At 41.8% G+C, this 16857-nt stretch overlaps 1 protein-coding gene across 6 annotated transcripts in view; it reads right to left on the reverse strand.

Annotated features, from left to right (window-relative positions):
* Positions 1-16857, reverse strand: part of LOC115076799 (splicing factor U2AF 35 kDa subunit) — a 250072-nt gene that overhangs the window by 24683 nt on the left and 208532 nt on the right. The window contains exon 6 of one of the 6 annotated variants that reach the window (XR_003852869.1): positions 1752-2317. The exons of the other annotated variants lie outside the window; for them this stretch is intronic. The gene's annotated coding sequence lies outside the window, so the exon portion shown is untranslated. The remainder of the gene's footprint in view (positions 1-1751; positions 2318-16857) is intronic. 6 annotated transcript variants of the gene reach the window in all.

Consider the following 16857-nt stretch of genomic DNA (forward strand, 5'->3'; position numbering starts at 1 on the left):
TAGCCCCTGTTTGGAGAGGAGTCTCAACCATCACTCAGTGACACCTAGTGACTTCGGGTCCATGTTAGTAGGGTTCCACAAGGAACAGTGGTTTGTGGCTCCTAGACAAGGACTATTGCTGTGATGGCTAAGCTGAGTTGGGAATGGAATATATAAATAGGAGAAAACGTGTCCCAGATGGTTATGAATGAAGGTTCAGGGTGTCATAGTCCACTATGGACCAGTGCCAGTTAGGCTGGAAGTCCAAAGGAACAGTAAGAAACTGCAAGTCCAAAAAAAACCAAAACATTTTTAACCAAATAGCACAAATCATATTCTGCGTTTAGACTGACTCCCAGCAAGCAAGCAATAAATGATAAGAGGCTTAAGTGATAATGAGAAATAACAGCTCCACACAAAAGATGCAATCAGAAACCAAGAAAATGTGGCAGAGAGATACAGAAACAGTACCAGTTGTATTGGGTACCAAGAGGCCCGAGTAAAAAGAACTTCATTAATATGTTGCCTATAAATATTACTTTCTAGGAGCTCCAGGATGAGGCTTCTCTGGCACAATGCAAATATTAAGAAGGGAATTAGCAGTAATTTTGAGAAACTGAGATTTTACCCAACAGACCTTGGCTTACAAGCAAGGTTCAATCCTGTTACTTTACGCACAAAAACAGACTCATTTAGGGTCATTACTATAGACTAGTTTGAAAAAAACCCAACCCAAAACTGGCCAGTAAAAGTACAACAAAAGCTTTTCATCTACTTGAGGAGCTGTTTGAACAACAGAAATCAGAGTGGTTGTCAATGGAATCCACTCTGATGGTAAATTGACCAGAGGGGTGCGCCTCAAGGCTCAGCACTGGATTTGTTTTTAACATTAAGAGGAGTTGCAAGAAAAATATGCCTTTTTGCAAACTGTATAAAAATCTGTAAAGCATAAACTCAAGGAGGAATGGACAACTCTAAACTAGATATGAAAATACTGGAGGAATGGTCAAATGTTTGGAAGCTGTGCTTCAATGCAAAAAAATGTAAAAACATGCAAGTAAAGCACAGTAACTCGTTAATTAATTCCAGTTTGTCTTCTTAATTGAAGAAGACAAAGTGGAAACCACCAAACAGGAAAGTCACTTAGGACTCATAATCTCAGTTGGCCAGACAGTGTGATAAAATAGGAAAAGCATGATGATATATAGCTCTATATCCAGGAAGACATGCAAAGCCAGTCCAGGCCTTTCCAAATTGCATGCCCGGAGATGAAGCCCTTCTTCCCTTCTGGAACACAATAGGGAACTACTCTCCTTGCATGCAATGGGGTAAAACCAGGACTGGCTTAATTTTCCTCAATGGACTTAGATCTATACCAGTGGTCTTTACTATTTTTAAAGCAGGGACCATTTTGGATTCAATGGGGCTGGAAAAGAGCTAGGTTGGGAAGGGGGTCCCCAGACAATGTGAGGCTGACCAGGTGATGGGGGGGGGGGGGGGGTGTCCCTCTCTAATGTTACGGGAAATATTGTGTGGAAAGGGTGGGCGCTTGACCTAAAGGATGGTTTCTGTAACGGCACCCTGTGAGAATGGAAGAGACTGTATGACCACTCCATGGGGCAGCTCATATACAGTACATCCACACACACACACAGATTTTAGATAATTTATATGAGGTTTATAATTATTAACAGAGAGCACAGTGTAGCCCACAATTGATAATTCAAGCTCTATAATCCTAACTATTCCCTAAATGTTGCTTTCCCTCTTACCCTCCTGGGTTGAAGTCCTTACACTGTGACCAAAGGTGAATTCCTTCAAGGGATGCCTCAAGAACTGGAGTCTTCTTTCGCTGTCTCAATGTCATCTGGTGTTTCTGCTGTTGGTAGTTGGAGATGTGGGTGGAGAACTGTCTTGTTTTATAGAGGTTTTCCCCACAAGCAAGACTGTCTCCTAGTTCATTGATGGAGCTTGGGTGTGGCTCTTTGTTGTTGACTTCTTTGCCATTGGTAGGGTCTTGGTGCGGGTGCCTCAGTCTGGCATAATGACTCCATTCGGATTGGTGGGCCCTTGGTACCAGGGTGGAGTCTCTGTAGGAATATTGTGGCCCCCATCTCACCCTGTGCTTACGCAATGCTGTATGGTGCTGGCTAAATTCCAGTAATGTTTTACGTAGTCTTTATTAGGAACTCCAGTTTAACAGATGAGCCATATTTGCTAGTTTCTATTGAAAGTCCTTTGTACAGAAAGTCCCTGAAAGTCTTTTAATGTTCTTGCTGTCTTTTAATATCTTCGAGGCCTTATTTCTCTAGGCTTTTGTCTTTTATTGTACATCGCTCTGTTTTACAAATGTAATAAGATGCAATTAAGCAAGAAAATGAACAAACAACAAACACAAGGGACAGTAACCTAATATCTTATCTATTACCCCTATTAAAACCTACTGTCCATCCCAAGTTCTACCATAATGTCCCAGCTGACCAGGGGTGTCTCCCTTGCAACTTTCCACTGGCCATGGCCACCTTCTCTGTCCCTCCCTTTCTGCTACTCTTCATCCAGCATGGGTGTGCATATACATAAGTGTGTATTTCTACTGCTGCTACTGTGCTTTACCTGTTCCTTTATTGCTCCATTTCCAGCCTCCCTATCCATGCCTCCTCTCAGATTACACTGGCCCTAGCTCCCCTTGCCAACAGCTAAAGCACCTAAAAAGTGTACTCAGTGTGGATTTCAGTGCCTTCACTTCTCCATCTGTATTTTTCCTGCTGCTAGTGTTGACCCCCTCCCCCACTGCTGTGCTTTTCCTATAGCATTGGCAGGAGGGGAGACTTCCAATTTCTGTGGCTGTCGGCAACTGGCTGCTCCTGCTCCTCTGGGTCTCATTGAGCTGTGGGGACAGATTGAGAGGGAGTCTGGGGTGCAGTTCAGTCTTTGCAGCACAGTAGTCTGCCTTTCCTGCTCTTCTCTGATTCACTGAACACCCATATTGAGTTGGAGGCTGTTCCTTTTGCTACCATGGTCTGTTTCTCCTTCTCCACTACAGCTAACTCCTGGGCTAGGCTGGGGCAGGGCTCTTCTTGCCGTGACAGTCCCCTACTTTCTCCTGCTTCTCTCCAGCTATGCAGGGAGTGAAGGGGCCTTCAATTATAAATGAGGCATGCATAGGGTATATTTTTCCCAGTGGCAGTGGACTAATTTGGAGCTGCCCTAGGGGTGTGTCCACAGGAAATGCCAATGGCCACCATGCCTTATCTTGAACACTGAGCTATATGATTGCCCTAATGAGTGATCTAGTAGAAGAATAATGAGGAAAGGTTTGTCTTTTTGCAAAATCTGCAACAGGGTAGACAGCCAGGAAGATGTGTAAAACGTGAGGGGGGTGGGGGTGGAATCTAGTGAAGCTCGAGGAATGATCTAGAGACTGGCAGCTAAGATTTAATGTTAAAAAATGCATTTAGGTTGCAAAAACCAAAGGGAGAGAGAGGTACAGTATTGGAGGTGAAATTCTTCTAAGCACAAAAGAAGAGCAGAATCTAGGGACAATTGTATCTTATGATTTTAAGGTGTCCAAACAGGTGGATAAAGTGATGGAAAAAGTCAGACAAATGCTACATAGGTAGAGGCATGGTCAGCAGAAAAAGGGAGGTGATAATGCCTCTGTATAGCTCCCTAGTGAGACCTCATTTGGAATACTGTGTACAGTTTTGGAGACCACACCTTCAAAAAGGATATAAACTGGTTGAGTCGGTCCAGAGGGTGGTGGTTACTAAAATAAGAGGTCTTCATTCTAAAGCATATGGGGATAGACAAAGATCTAAACATGTATACCCTGGAGGAAAGGCAAGATAGAGAAGAAATGATAGAGATTTAAATATCCCCAAAATTTCCATACACAGAAGGCTTGCCTCTTTCAATGGAAAGAAGGGTCTAGAACAAGGGATGAAGGTAGACTCAGGAATAATCTTAGGAAATGTTTCTTTACAAAAGAGTAGTGGACATATGGAATGGCCTCCCCTAGGAAGTGGTGGAGAATGAAAATGGTTTCTGAATTTAAGAAAGCATGAAATAAAATAAATAGGAACTCTGAGGGAGAGATGGGGCTACATAAATTGGAATGGATGGGCAGACTAAATGGATCATATGGCCTTTTTCTGCCATTATGTTTCTATAAAAGAGATCACCATTAGAAAAAGGTCATTGGTAGGACCTTACTGCAGCACTGTGTTCAGTTCTAGAGGCTATATCTTTCTAAAGATATTGAAGGGATGGATTCAGTTTAGAGGAGATGTATCAACATGATTGATGAATTATTACACAAACCCTACACAAAGATGGTTAACAGCCACGACAGAGAATAAAAGAGTAAAACAGAACTGGAAAAGGTTACACATTTCATCACTGGGTGTGACATGATGATATCAGAAGTCCTGTATACAAAAAGGCATAACAAGGTGGTGCAGCTCATCCACTGGAAACTGGAAATACTAACACTGTTCAATCAGAAACACAAAGGAATCATGATCCTAACAAAACTTTACAAAATGATGAAGTTATCACCTGATACATTCCTATTCCAAATGATAACACTCGCGATTCTAGAAAACTGGACATTTTGATAAAGGGGGAAAACACAAGAACGACATTTCTGATAAAAGTATCAATACCAAGTGACTATTCTGTGGAATGTAATCAGAGACCAAGAAAATATGGCAGAAAGATACAGAAATAGAACCATCAACCTAATTAAAAAGAACTTATAAACAAATGTTGCCTATGCATATTACATTCTATTAACTCCAGAAGGCAGCTTATTTTGGAAGAATACAAATACTGAAAAGAGCAGTGGCAGTCAATTTAAGAGACTGAGACAATTACAAAAACCCCCCAAAAAACCTGGCATAGGAATGAGATTCATTCCTGTCGAGGAACGTACAAAACAGATAGCAAATAAAGCTGTTTACTATTGATAAAATACAGGGGACTGATCAATTTCCTAACGCAGAGTTGATGACTAGACCAACTGATCAGCTTGTCTCCCAGTAGAAAAAGGATTATGATTAGCTGTGGACTGAAATTTGCCCAAGACATTTGTTGTTTAAAAGGTGACTAAATTGTTTGGTTTTGTTCCTAAAATATTATCTTTTTATGTATTGTCATTGACTCCACAGTACACACCACCTCCAAGTTTCATTTAATTACTACAAATGGGTTGACCTTTGTGCTTGAAAAACTGGCAGGGTCCAAATGAAGTTCAGATGTAACCTCACCTGAAAGGATTTTCCCAAAAGAGGTTAACTTGCATAAAACCCAGCATTTCAATCAAACCTTTGCTTCCGGTTGCAGAGATGACGAATGATTTTATACTTCACTTTCAATGCATATCCAGCATAGTTCTCTGCTTCAACAGCAGGGGAGAAGAAAAACTGTTACTTCACACATCCAGCAGAGCTCTCTGCTTAAACGGCAGGGGAGAAGAAAAAAGGGTTCGCACTCACAAAGCGGGGAGTAGCTGGCTTGTTACGGCGGTTACTACTCCAAACCAAATGTACCTGATACTTCACTCTCGACGCATATCCAGCATGGCTCTCTGCTTCAACGGCATGGGAGAAAGACTGATACATCACGAATTTCCAGCATAGCTCTCTGCTTCAACGGCAGGGGAAAAGAAAAACTGATACTTCACGCATATCCAGCATAACTTCAACGGCAGGGGAGAAGAAAAAAGGATTCACACTCACAAAGCGGGGAGTAGCTGGCTTGTTACGGCGGTTACTACCCCAAACCAAATGTGCCTGATACTTCACTTTCGATGCATATCCAGCATAGCTCTCTGCTTCAACGGCAGGGGAGAAGAAAAAAACTGATACCTCACGCATATTCAGCATAGCTCCCTGCTTCAACGGCAGGGGAGAAGATAAACAACCAATAAGGGCTGTATAACATAATCTGGGTAAAAACAAATAAGCATGGGTGTAGCTTGCTTATTGCGGCGGTTACTACCCCTACTACCTCTAACTAATCAAGCTAGATATTTCACTTGGATGAAGCTCCATCACCGCTCTCTACATTAATGGCGGGGGTGGAAGGGAATTAGAACCAAGAGCTAAGAGAAACAGATAAGTATGAGAGAAAAAATGAGGGAAGCTTGCTGGGCAGACTGGATGGGCCATTTGGTCTTCTTCTGCCGTCATTTCTATGTTTCTATGGGTGACTCATGAGTTCAAAGTTCACCATAATCCTAGTTTTGCTATGCTGTGCTTGGATAAAGCTCCTTTTTGCAGGAAACAACACCTTGTTTTCTGCTTTTAATTAGCTTTTTAATATCATCTGAATTCTTTGTAACCTCTGCCTTCAGAAATGTATTAACCTTTCCTTGAGTGTTTCAATATCTGGGAAGATATCAAACAATAACCTCATTACGACAGCTAAAAAAAAAAAAAAAAAGTCACATGCATTCTTTTCTCTTATATGTAAGTATGGGCTTATTTGCTCCTTCAGTACATCCAAGGAAGGAGAAGCCAGAAAGAGGACAGATCTTAGCCACAATGAACTCCATCTTATCAGTAAGAACTACTAATTCCACCTCTGCCATGGACTGAAGGGAGTAATGTAACCTATTTAGGCCTGCATTTTTTAGGGAGTGGGTGGGTAGGGATCCCGCCAAATTTTTCTTAATTCAGACAATGCTACTTGACGTTCTTTGCTTTGGGACTTGGTTGTAGAAGCCGTCCTGTGCTTTTTTCCTTGTATCTGTGTGTCAGTACTTCAAACCATGGAAGTCAGGGCCCATGTTGGTTGTCATCTGTATCTAATTCTGCTTATTCCTCCCCACTCCCACTGAAGTGGGGAGTGATGCTGCAGTTTCTTCAAAAATATCAAGGCTATTTGTTGAGGGCAATAATCCACATGCCTTCTATTAAGGGTAGTATTTATCCCATGCCCCTCTGAATTTGTTGACAGTTTTCATCTTAACCATCTCCTTTGGAAGGGCAATCGAAGCATCAACCTACACTCTCCATGAGGAAATATTTCCTGACATTGGCACTGAGTCGTCTCCCCTGGAGTTTCATTTCATGACCCCTAGCTCTACTGTTTCCTTTCTGAAAGAAAGATTTGAAGTCTGTGTTTCATTAAAACATTTCAGATATCTAAAGGTCTGTATCATATCTCCCCTGCACCTCCTTTCTTCCAAGGTATACATATTTAGATCCTTCAGCCTCACCTCATAAGCCTTCAATTTGATCACCCCTCTCTGGACTGCCTCCATCCTGTCTCCATTCGTTTTAAGATATGGTCTCCAGAATTGAATACAGTACTCCAGGCGAGGCCTCACTAAGGACCAGTACAAGGGCATTATCACTTTTTTCCTGCTGGTTATTCCTCTCTCTGTGCAGCCTGGCATTCTTCTGGCTTTAGCTATTGCCGTGTCACATTGCTTTGCCATTTTCAGATCACCAGGTACTATTACCCCAAGATCTCTCGCTTGGTCCTGCACATCAGTGTTTTATTCCCCATCATATACAGCTCTTTTGGATTACCACACCCCAGATGCATGACTCGGCACTTTTTGGCATTGACTTCCAGCTGCCAAACCTTTGACCACTTTTCAAGCTTTTTTAAATCACTTTTCATTCTCTCTATTCCTTCAGGCATGTCCACTTTGCTGCAGATCTTAGTATCATCCGCAAAATGACAAACCTTACCTTCTATCCCTTCCGCTATGTCACTCACAAAGATGCTGAATAGAACTGGTCCCCAAACTGATCTCTGTGGCATTCCGCTTAACATGGTTCTCTTCAGAGTAAGATCCATTTACCATTACATGGCTATGTACTATCAGTCAACCATACTACTATCTTGGCGCCCACTCCCAAACTTCCCATTTTATTCATAAACCTCTTATATGGAACCATATCAAAAGCTTTGCTGAAATCGAAGCAGATCACAAAGAGCGCTATTCTTTGATTCAATTCTCTAGTCATCCAGTCCAAAAAATCAATGATTGGTCTGCAAGGACCCTCCCCTGATGAATCCATGCTGCCTCATGTCCAGCAAGTCATCTGACTGAAGATAGTTTTCTCTACTTTCCTTCAGCATGCGTCTCCATTAAGTTTCCCACTACTGGGGTGAGGCTAACTGGCCTGCAGTTTCCAGCCTCCTCTATGCTACCACCCTTGTAAAAACGGACCTCTAATCTCGCACCACTTCTCCCGTTTCCAGGGATCTATTGAACAGGTCTCTCAGTAGACCCGCCAGCACATCTCTGAGCTCCCTCAGTATCCTGGGATATACCTCATCCAGCCCCATGGCCTTGTCTACTTTTATTTTACTTAGCTCATCCCATACATTCTCTTCTGTAAATGGAATTTCATCTACCCCATCCTCATCAACGGTCGACAAACAGCAACAGTCTTTCTCCAGAGTCGTCTTTAGTGAATACGAACTCAAGTATTTGTTTAATATTTCTGCCATTTCTTAGTCTCTCTTCACACATTGCCCCTTGTTACCTTTCAATTTCACTGTAACACTTCAGGCCTTCCTTCTTTCTCTAATAAAGCTGAAAAATCTTTTGTTACTTCGATTTACCTCTCTGGCAATCCTTTCTTCTGCTTGATCTTTCACTTTCCTGATTACTTTTTTTTTGTCTCCCTCATCTTCATCAGATATTCTTTCCTGTGTTCCTCTTTTTGGGATCCTTGTTTGAGAACCAGATTTCTTTTTCCTCTTACTCATGTTTACTTTTCTAACATATAGATTTGTTGTTTTTGTAACTCTTCCTTTTAATATAGCCCACTGTTATTCTACTTTATCCATTTTTTTCTAGTCTTCCAGTTCTTCTTTCAGGTATATCCCCATTTTGACAAAGTCTGTATTTGTTAAGTTCAAGACTCGGGCCTTCTCTATATCCAATTTGTGATATCAAACCATACAGTCTGGTGCTCAGGTGGGCACCTACCTGGACATTAGAGACGTTATCCCCATTATTGAGCATCACACCCTCCCTCGTGGGTTCCATTATCATTTGCTTGAACAGAGACCCTTGAAGGACATCCAGTATCTCCCTACTTCTTGTATATTCTGGAGAAGGGATACTGCAGTCCATATCCAGCAGATTAAAACTTCTAACAAGCAACGCTTCTCCCTTCTTTCCCACCTTTTGTATGTCTTCGATCAAATTTCTCTGTCCTGCTCTGGTTGAGACGGAGGCTTGTAGATCACACCAGTAAAAATGGAAGCACCATCTTTTTTTTTTTTTATTAAGAAGTTCCATAATGCTTCTTCTCTACCCCACGTGCCTTGCAATTCAGTTGCTTGGTTATTGTTTTTGACATAAAGAGCTACTTTTCCCCCTTTTCTATCTTCTCTGACCTTCCTAAACTAGTTATAGCCTGGGAAGGCCGTATACTAATCATGAGAATCAGTGAACCATGTCTCCGTAACAGCAACAGCCAAGTCTGCCTCCATCAATACTTCCTGAAATTCCTGGGGTTGACCTAACAATTTCACTGGCTACCTCCTACCACCTCAGCTCTCTAGTTTAAATGTCTGATAATGTAATATCTGAATTTCTCACTTAGCATCCTCTTTCCTGCTATTATATATATTGGCAGGAAAGAGGATGCTAAGTGAGAAATTCAGATATTAAACTATATATATATATATATATATATATATATATATATATATATTTAATGTAATATATAATGATATATATATATATCATTATATATTACATATATCTACCTTATAAATGGGCTCTGACCGACGGCCCGCAAATGCGCAGTAGAGAGCAGCTCTACCGCGCATGTGCGGGCCAGCACGTTGGTCAGAGCCGTGCGTGCCCGAAACAAAAAACATGGCGGTGGGGCCGCAGGAGCGGCGGCGGCCGCGAAGAAGGAGCGGGAGGAGGAGCAGAGGCGCCGCGCGCGAGTGACACCCCCCCCCGAGATCTGCCGGCAGGAGAAGCAGCGCTGCGCACACGCGGAAAGCAGCGGCACCGCGCGCGAGTGGCACCCCCCCCCCCCCCCCGAGATCTGCCGGTAGGAGCGGCAGGAGAAGCAGCGCCGCGGGCACGCGGAAAGCAGCAGCGCCGTGCGGCGAGTGACAAACCCCCCCCCCCCCCCCCCCGAGATCTGCCGGCAGGAGCGGCAGGAGAAGCAGCGCCGCGCACGCGCGCGAGTGACACCCCCCCCCCCCCGAGATCTGCCGGCAGGAGCGGGAGGAGAAGGTGGTGAGAGGGAAGGTGAGAGAGAGGGAGGGAGGTGACAGAGGGAGGGAGGAGAGAGGGAGGGAAGGTGAGAGAAAGGGAGGTGAGAGAGAGAGGGAGGGAGGAGGGAGAGAGAGTGAAGGAGGAGGGAGAATGAGGGGGAGGGAGTGGGAAGGAAAGGGACCGAGCCCGTTGTTACGGGCTTAACGGCTAGTATATATATATAATGTGATATATATATATATATATATATATATATATATATATATATATATATATATATATATCTCCTTGCCATATAAACTGTTATTGCTCTAGTCACAGTCCCAGCCCTCCAATATATCCAAAACTACTTTATTTATACCATGTTTTGAGCCAGGAATTGAAATTATCTATATAGCATAGCCTTTCCTTTCCCTTTTGACAGAGAAAGCAGTGATTCATCATTTGAAGGATATTTTAATGATGATTCAGACTTTCTTCCAGAGGGCGATGACTGCTCTGAACCTAAGATCGCATTTCTATTAAAAGTTCAACCATCAGTAATAGGAAGGAGCTGATGGTGCCAGCAGTAAACTCCTCCAGTGGTACAGGGAAAAAGGAGCATCCTGTAGCTGAAGCGTAGTACAGGCAGACCTAGGGCTTCAAGGTCCAGGGAACCACAGCTCAGAGACGACGGATTTTGGTAAAAAAGCTCCATAGCAGATGTGTAGCAAAATAGTGGCTAAAGACAATGTACATGAACAAGATGGGCCAACACAAGCAAGCCAGAGGGGCAATAATGCAGAAACATTTTCCCTATTTATTTCTATTTTGTCATAACTGAGAGAAACAAACAGGGAAGGCAGAGTATAAGTTCAGGGACTGGAATAAAAGTCATCCTGATAACATAAAAATATGGAAGCAGCTAAATGATACTGAACTGAAGGTATACATAGGCCTCTTCATTTTGGGTGCTTTTTTCATGAAGGCCATGAAACCTGTTGTGGTTTCTATGCACAGCGCATCCTTTTGTACCAAAATGAGTCTGAAACATTCGCAATAGATAGCAATACATATCTATTTTGATAATAAAGCAAATTTGCTTACCACAGCCTGTTTTTTGTAGATAGCAGGATGAATTAGTGATTTTTTTCTGGGTGACGTCGTCCGACGGCACGGGGTGGAGCTCTCTCTCCAAGTTAACACAGCTTTCCTCTCCTGAGCATTTGTGGTCTTTCCTGCGTGATTCTCTGAATTTCCTCAGTTCGTATTAAAGTGACTAGAAGGTGTGTATGGTAGAATGGCTGTCCAGGAAGGATAGTGGGTACGCATTGCTAATTCATCCTATCTATGGAAAACATCCTTTACAGTAAGAAAACTTGCTTTTTTTCTGTTAATAAGCAGGCTGAATATTCCATGTTTTCTGGAACTCCCAAGCAAAGGGTTACTGTGAAATTGTGACATGTGCTTCTTAGCATTTGCTTTTTTTTTTTTTTTTAGACTGCTGTACCCATTGAACTGTTGAAGGCTGATAGCTGGGCTACACAACAGTGGGTTGTGAAGGTATGAACTAATGACCATTGTTGCAGCTTTGCAAACGTCTTCAACAGGTACTTCATGAAGGTGAACAAAAGAAGAGGCAGTTGCTCGTACCTGATGTGCTTTTACTGGATTTGAAAGCTGTGAATTATCATTATAGCAGAATTGAATGCATTATGTAATCCAGTTGGACAAGTTTCTTTTCATTAACATTGTTCCTAAAGAGTTAGGATTAGAAGAGATGAACAGTTGAGATGTCTGTCTGTGATCTTGGGTTCGGCATTTATAATATGCCAATGCTTGTTTGTATCCCAAAACGTTTAGAGCTTTCTCCCTTTCATTCTTGTGTGGTTTAGAGAAAAACGAAGGAAGAGTGATAGACCGGTTTAAGTGAAAAGTAGGCACTATTTTTGGAAGGAAACTTGAATGGGTCTGAATTACTACCTTTTCATGGAAAAACTGTAAATAGGATGAAAAATGTACCAATGCTTGAAGTTCACTTACTCGTCTTGTTGACGTGACCACTACCAAGAATAGAACTTTCCAAGTCAAGACACAGACTCCAAGGGTTCAAAGGAGGAAGTAATCAATTTGGATAACATGTCAATGTCCCATGGCACTGAAGGTTTAAGTATAGGAAGTTGAAGTCGAAAGAAGCCTTTCATGAAACGAGAGATGAGTGGATGTGTCAAAATAAATGGTCCTTTTATCCTGTTGTGATATGCTGCAATAGGACTCAGTGCACTCTGACTGAAGAAGTTGCCAGACCTGAATGAGATAACGCATGAAGATGTTAGTAGTTTTTCAGGTTCACAAGTGTAAGGGTCGATGCCATTAGAACTGCACCAAATGTAGTAGTGGCACCACTTGAAGGAATAGTTTTGGCGGGTGGACGTTTTTCTGGCAGAAACCAGGATGTCTGAAATTCACTTTGGTAAATTGAATTTTGTTAAAACCTTCCATTCAACATCCATGTCATTAGGTGTAGGAAAGAATGGAATAGATGAAGAAGAGATCCCCTCTCCTGCGTTAGGAGATCTGGGTTGTCTTTTAGGGAATATTGGAGCTTGCACTGAAAGTTGTACGAGATATGTGCACCAAAGTTGCCTTAGCTATGCTGGAGCGATCAGAATCATTCATATTTTGTTGTGCAATTACAGGAATTGAGAGATAGGCATAGGCTAGTCCCATGGACTACGAAAAGAACGCATCCTGAGTTTCCCTGCTTGGACTTGGATGAAGGGAACAGAATTTGTTCACTTTTTTGTTGTGTTCTGATGCCAACAAGTCTATTCAAGGGAGGCACCAGTGATGAAATAAGTCGATCGCTACTTGCTGTTTGTGGGTGAAAAATTATGCGAAGTCTGCCTGAATTTGTATTCGCTATTCCCGGCAGGTAGGATGCTTGTAGTACCAATATCTGGCGTACTGTTGAATAAGATGAAGTTGAAGATAAAGAGATCGTAATCGCTGGGCTCTATTGATGGGAAGGAAAGCCTTTAAAAGGTCTGTTTATCTTTGCTCCAATGAACTGTAGAAACTGAGTCAGCGCAAATATTGATTTTTCGTAATTTATTAGAAATCCCAATTTTTCAAGGCATTGAATGCTATCCCTGAAGTTGTTCCTCAGATTGTCTGTGATAAGAGACACTATGAGCCATTCGTCTAGATATGAGAATACTCTTATTCCTCCCCTTCATAGGTGAGCCACAGTCATTGCTAGGCACTTCATGAAGACTCTCAGGGCAGAGGAGAGTACAAATGGGAGTACCATGTATTGGTAGTGATCTGGTTCTATCTTGAAGCAGAGATAGGGCCAACAAGATCGGTGGATTGATGTGAGTATAAGCATTCTTGAGATTGAGGGAACACATCCAATCATTGGGCTGTATGAATGATAGAATTGATTTTAGGGATGTCATTTTGAATTTTTCCTTGTGCAAATGTTTTTTGAGAAAATAGAGGTCTAAAATTGAACGGAGGCTCTCTGTTTTCTTTGGAATGAGAAAATACTGGGAGTAGTAACCTGTGTTGTATTTAGGTGGTGGTATCTTTGCAAACTGCATTCTGCACAAGTAGTTTTTTAGCCTCTTGGGTTAACAAAACTTGTTGGGAGGTACTACTAAATAGGGAATAGAGGGGAATTGTTTGAAATCCAGTTGGAAATCCAGTTGGTAACATGGTGAATTATATCCATAGCCATTTGTTTGGTGTTATGTTGGTCCAGGCAAAAAAAAAAAACCATATGTCCACACCCTAACTTTTTTGGGAGACTGGAAAGGCGGTTATGCGGGGAGAAATTATTGCCTTAAGTAAAAGAAAAGTGCATAAACCAAAATATTCTCCAGCTGGAGGCTAGGCTGAAGGCTGCCAAGGAGACTCTGATTCGTAAACCCTATAAAAGAGAATAAGACTGATTTTCATGCAATTTTAGAAAGTTTAAATGTTTATTTACTTTGAAGAGCACAGCTATCTTTACAGGTCTCTGAGCACAATTTCTTCAGATTTGGGAATACAGCAGGGAAGTACTTAGCCAATATGGTTCGCACAGCTCGGGGTAAAACTGTCACTGACTGTATGAAAACCGTGCAGGGGAAATTGGTCACTACGAAATCAAAGATTTGCAAGGTGTTTTCACGTTTTTTACGAGTCCTTATACACCAATGATGCCCCAGAGGGAGACAGGGAGGTCTTTTTCTCAGATGTTACCTTATCGAAGCTCTCGGAGGTGCACACAGGTTTTTTGAATAGACCAATCTTGAGATTTTAAATGTAATTACTACCAGCAAACCAGGCAAGTCTCCTGGCCCTGAAGGGTTCTCTTATGATTTTTTATAAAGTATTAAAATCGCAGTTAGTGGTTCCCTTGACAGATTTTTACTCTGATGCTCTGATCAAGGGTTCCTTCCCGAAACATTTTAACGTAGCTCATATTACGACATTGGCGAAGCCGGGGAAGGATCCAACGCTCCCATCTTCCTATCTCCCCATCACATGCTTGAATTATGATTTTAAGATTCTAGCTAAAGTTTTAGCAGAATTAGTCATGTGTTACCTTCTCTTATTTTAGGGTATCAAGTGGGATTTGTTAAAGGGTGAATGGCTAGCACGCATATCATTAAATTACTTAGAGCCATGACGATTTGTCAAAAATATCACGAGCCAGCACTAGTTATTAGTTTCGACTCAGAAAAATGCCTTTGACTGAGTGTCATAGCCTTACCTCTTCTCAGTCTTAAAGAGATATGGGTTTCAAGGTAACATTCTCACCTATCTCTCTTCTCTATAAGGACCCTTTGTCCATTATTACTGCTAATGCTATAAGTCTAACAGTGTTAAAATACAATAGGGGATCAGACAGGGCTGTCCTCTCTCTTTTACTATATATCCTCTCCATTGATCCTCTATTGAGAAAATCGATTCTACTTCCACCACAGCAGGTTTTCGTCAGGGATGGAAGTCTTTTAAGGTCACTGCTTTTGCAGATGATGTGCTGATCTTCCTTACCCACCCAGGGAATACTTTGGCTTCTGACTCTGCAAATGACCTTTGGTCAGTTTGCTGGCCTAAAAATTAATCAGGATAAGTTGGAGGCAGTGGATGTATGTAGGAATGTAGAGAGGAATTGGTCTGGCCAGTTTCCGTTGAAATAGGTTGTTAAGGAAATGAAGTATTTAGGAGTTAGGATACCCATTGATCTGCAAAGCCAATATTCAACCATTGCTAACTGGCATGACCAACTTTCTAACCCATTGGAAAACTTTTCCATTGTTTCTCCTGGGTAAAATACATCTGCTTAAGATGATGATCATCCCTAAATGGCTTTATGTCCTACAAATGGTTCCTTTATGGATAACTAAAAGGAACCATAAGGAAATTGATTGGATAATTCAAACTTTTTTATGGACTGGCAGTGGGCATGACTGCCTTTACGGGTCCTCACTAGGCCTTTGAAGCAAGGGGACCTGGGTTGTCCAGATCTTAAATCGGTCCCCACAAAGCAGCCCTGAAGACGGTCTGTCGAAGCCAGAAGGAAAACAGAAGCAAGACAGACCAGTCATCTTAGCTTGAAGATATTTATTGGCATATATATTTAAACAGATCCCAGCTCTGGCTGAGTTTCAGACAGCGGCTGCGTCAGGGGCTTATTAATGTGCTATGGTGGAGATACTTTCTGCTGTGCAAAATCTTTTGAACAGCACAGTTGAAAACAGCACAATATTTGGAGATGAATCTTGCCAGAAACCTATCTAGTGATAAAGATCAGAAATTACATCTAGCACAATTGATTCATACGGATTTAAAAAAAAAAAAAAAAAAAAAAAAAAAGTACATTTTTTTAAAAACAAGCCCCTGATGTAGCCGTGTGTGAAACTCGGCCAGATTTGGGCTCTGTTTAAATATAGTATTTATTTTTATTTAGAATAATTTATATACAGACATCCGTTTGCACATCGTATCGGTTTACAAGCAACTTGGAACAATTTAGGCATGGGCGTTTACATAGAACAAAAACTATATGATAAATAGGAACAGTAACTATCTGAGTGGCGTATAAGACTAATAAATATCTTCAAGCTATGGAGACTCGTCTGTCTTGCTTCTGTTTGTCAGATCTTAAATTGTACAATTTGGCATGTATACTGCGCTGTTTGGGAGACTGGATATCTGGAATGCACATTTAATACAGTGGTTCGACATCCCTTCCTTAAACAATCTACCCCAAATAGAAACTAAATCACTCTCACCTAATTTAAAGTTGCACCTTTTAGTTCGCTCCTGCAGGAAGGCCTGGTCTTTCTTATGTCAGCTTACTGGCCGTTCTACTACTATACCTTCCCTGTTACAAATTTGTGATAATACTTTATTGCCTTCTGGTTTGGAAAAGTCTGTTTTCTATGGTTGGCACGAAAAAGGCCTTACCAGCATTTACCAATTATTTTCCGGGGCTTCAGGGTCACTGTTCAGCTTTCAGGAATTACAGGAAACATTCCAATTATCCTGGGGTGAATTTTTTGCCTATTTACAAGTGAGGCATTTTATTGGGGCTTCAGATGCACTTCAAGAAACATCTTCCGCTAAGATGCTGAGAGAGGTTGTATTAGGGGACCGAAAGCATAAACCATCGGTGGCTCGCTTTCGTAAGGCCC

The sequence above is a fragment of the Rhinatrema bivittatum genome, chromosome 15 (assembly GCF_901001135.1).
Source record: "Rhinatrema bivittatum chromosome 15, aRhiBiv1.1, whole genome shotgun sequence".
Taxonomy (NCBI): domain Eukaryota; kingdom Metazoa; phylum Chordata; class Amphibia; order Gymnophiona; family Rhinatrematidae; genus Rhinatrema; species Rhinatrema bivittatum.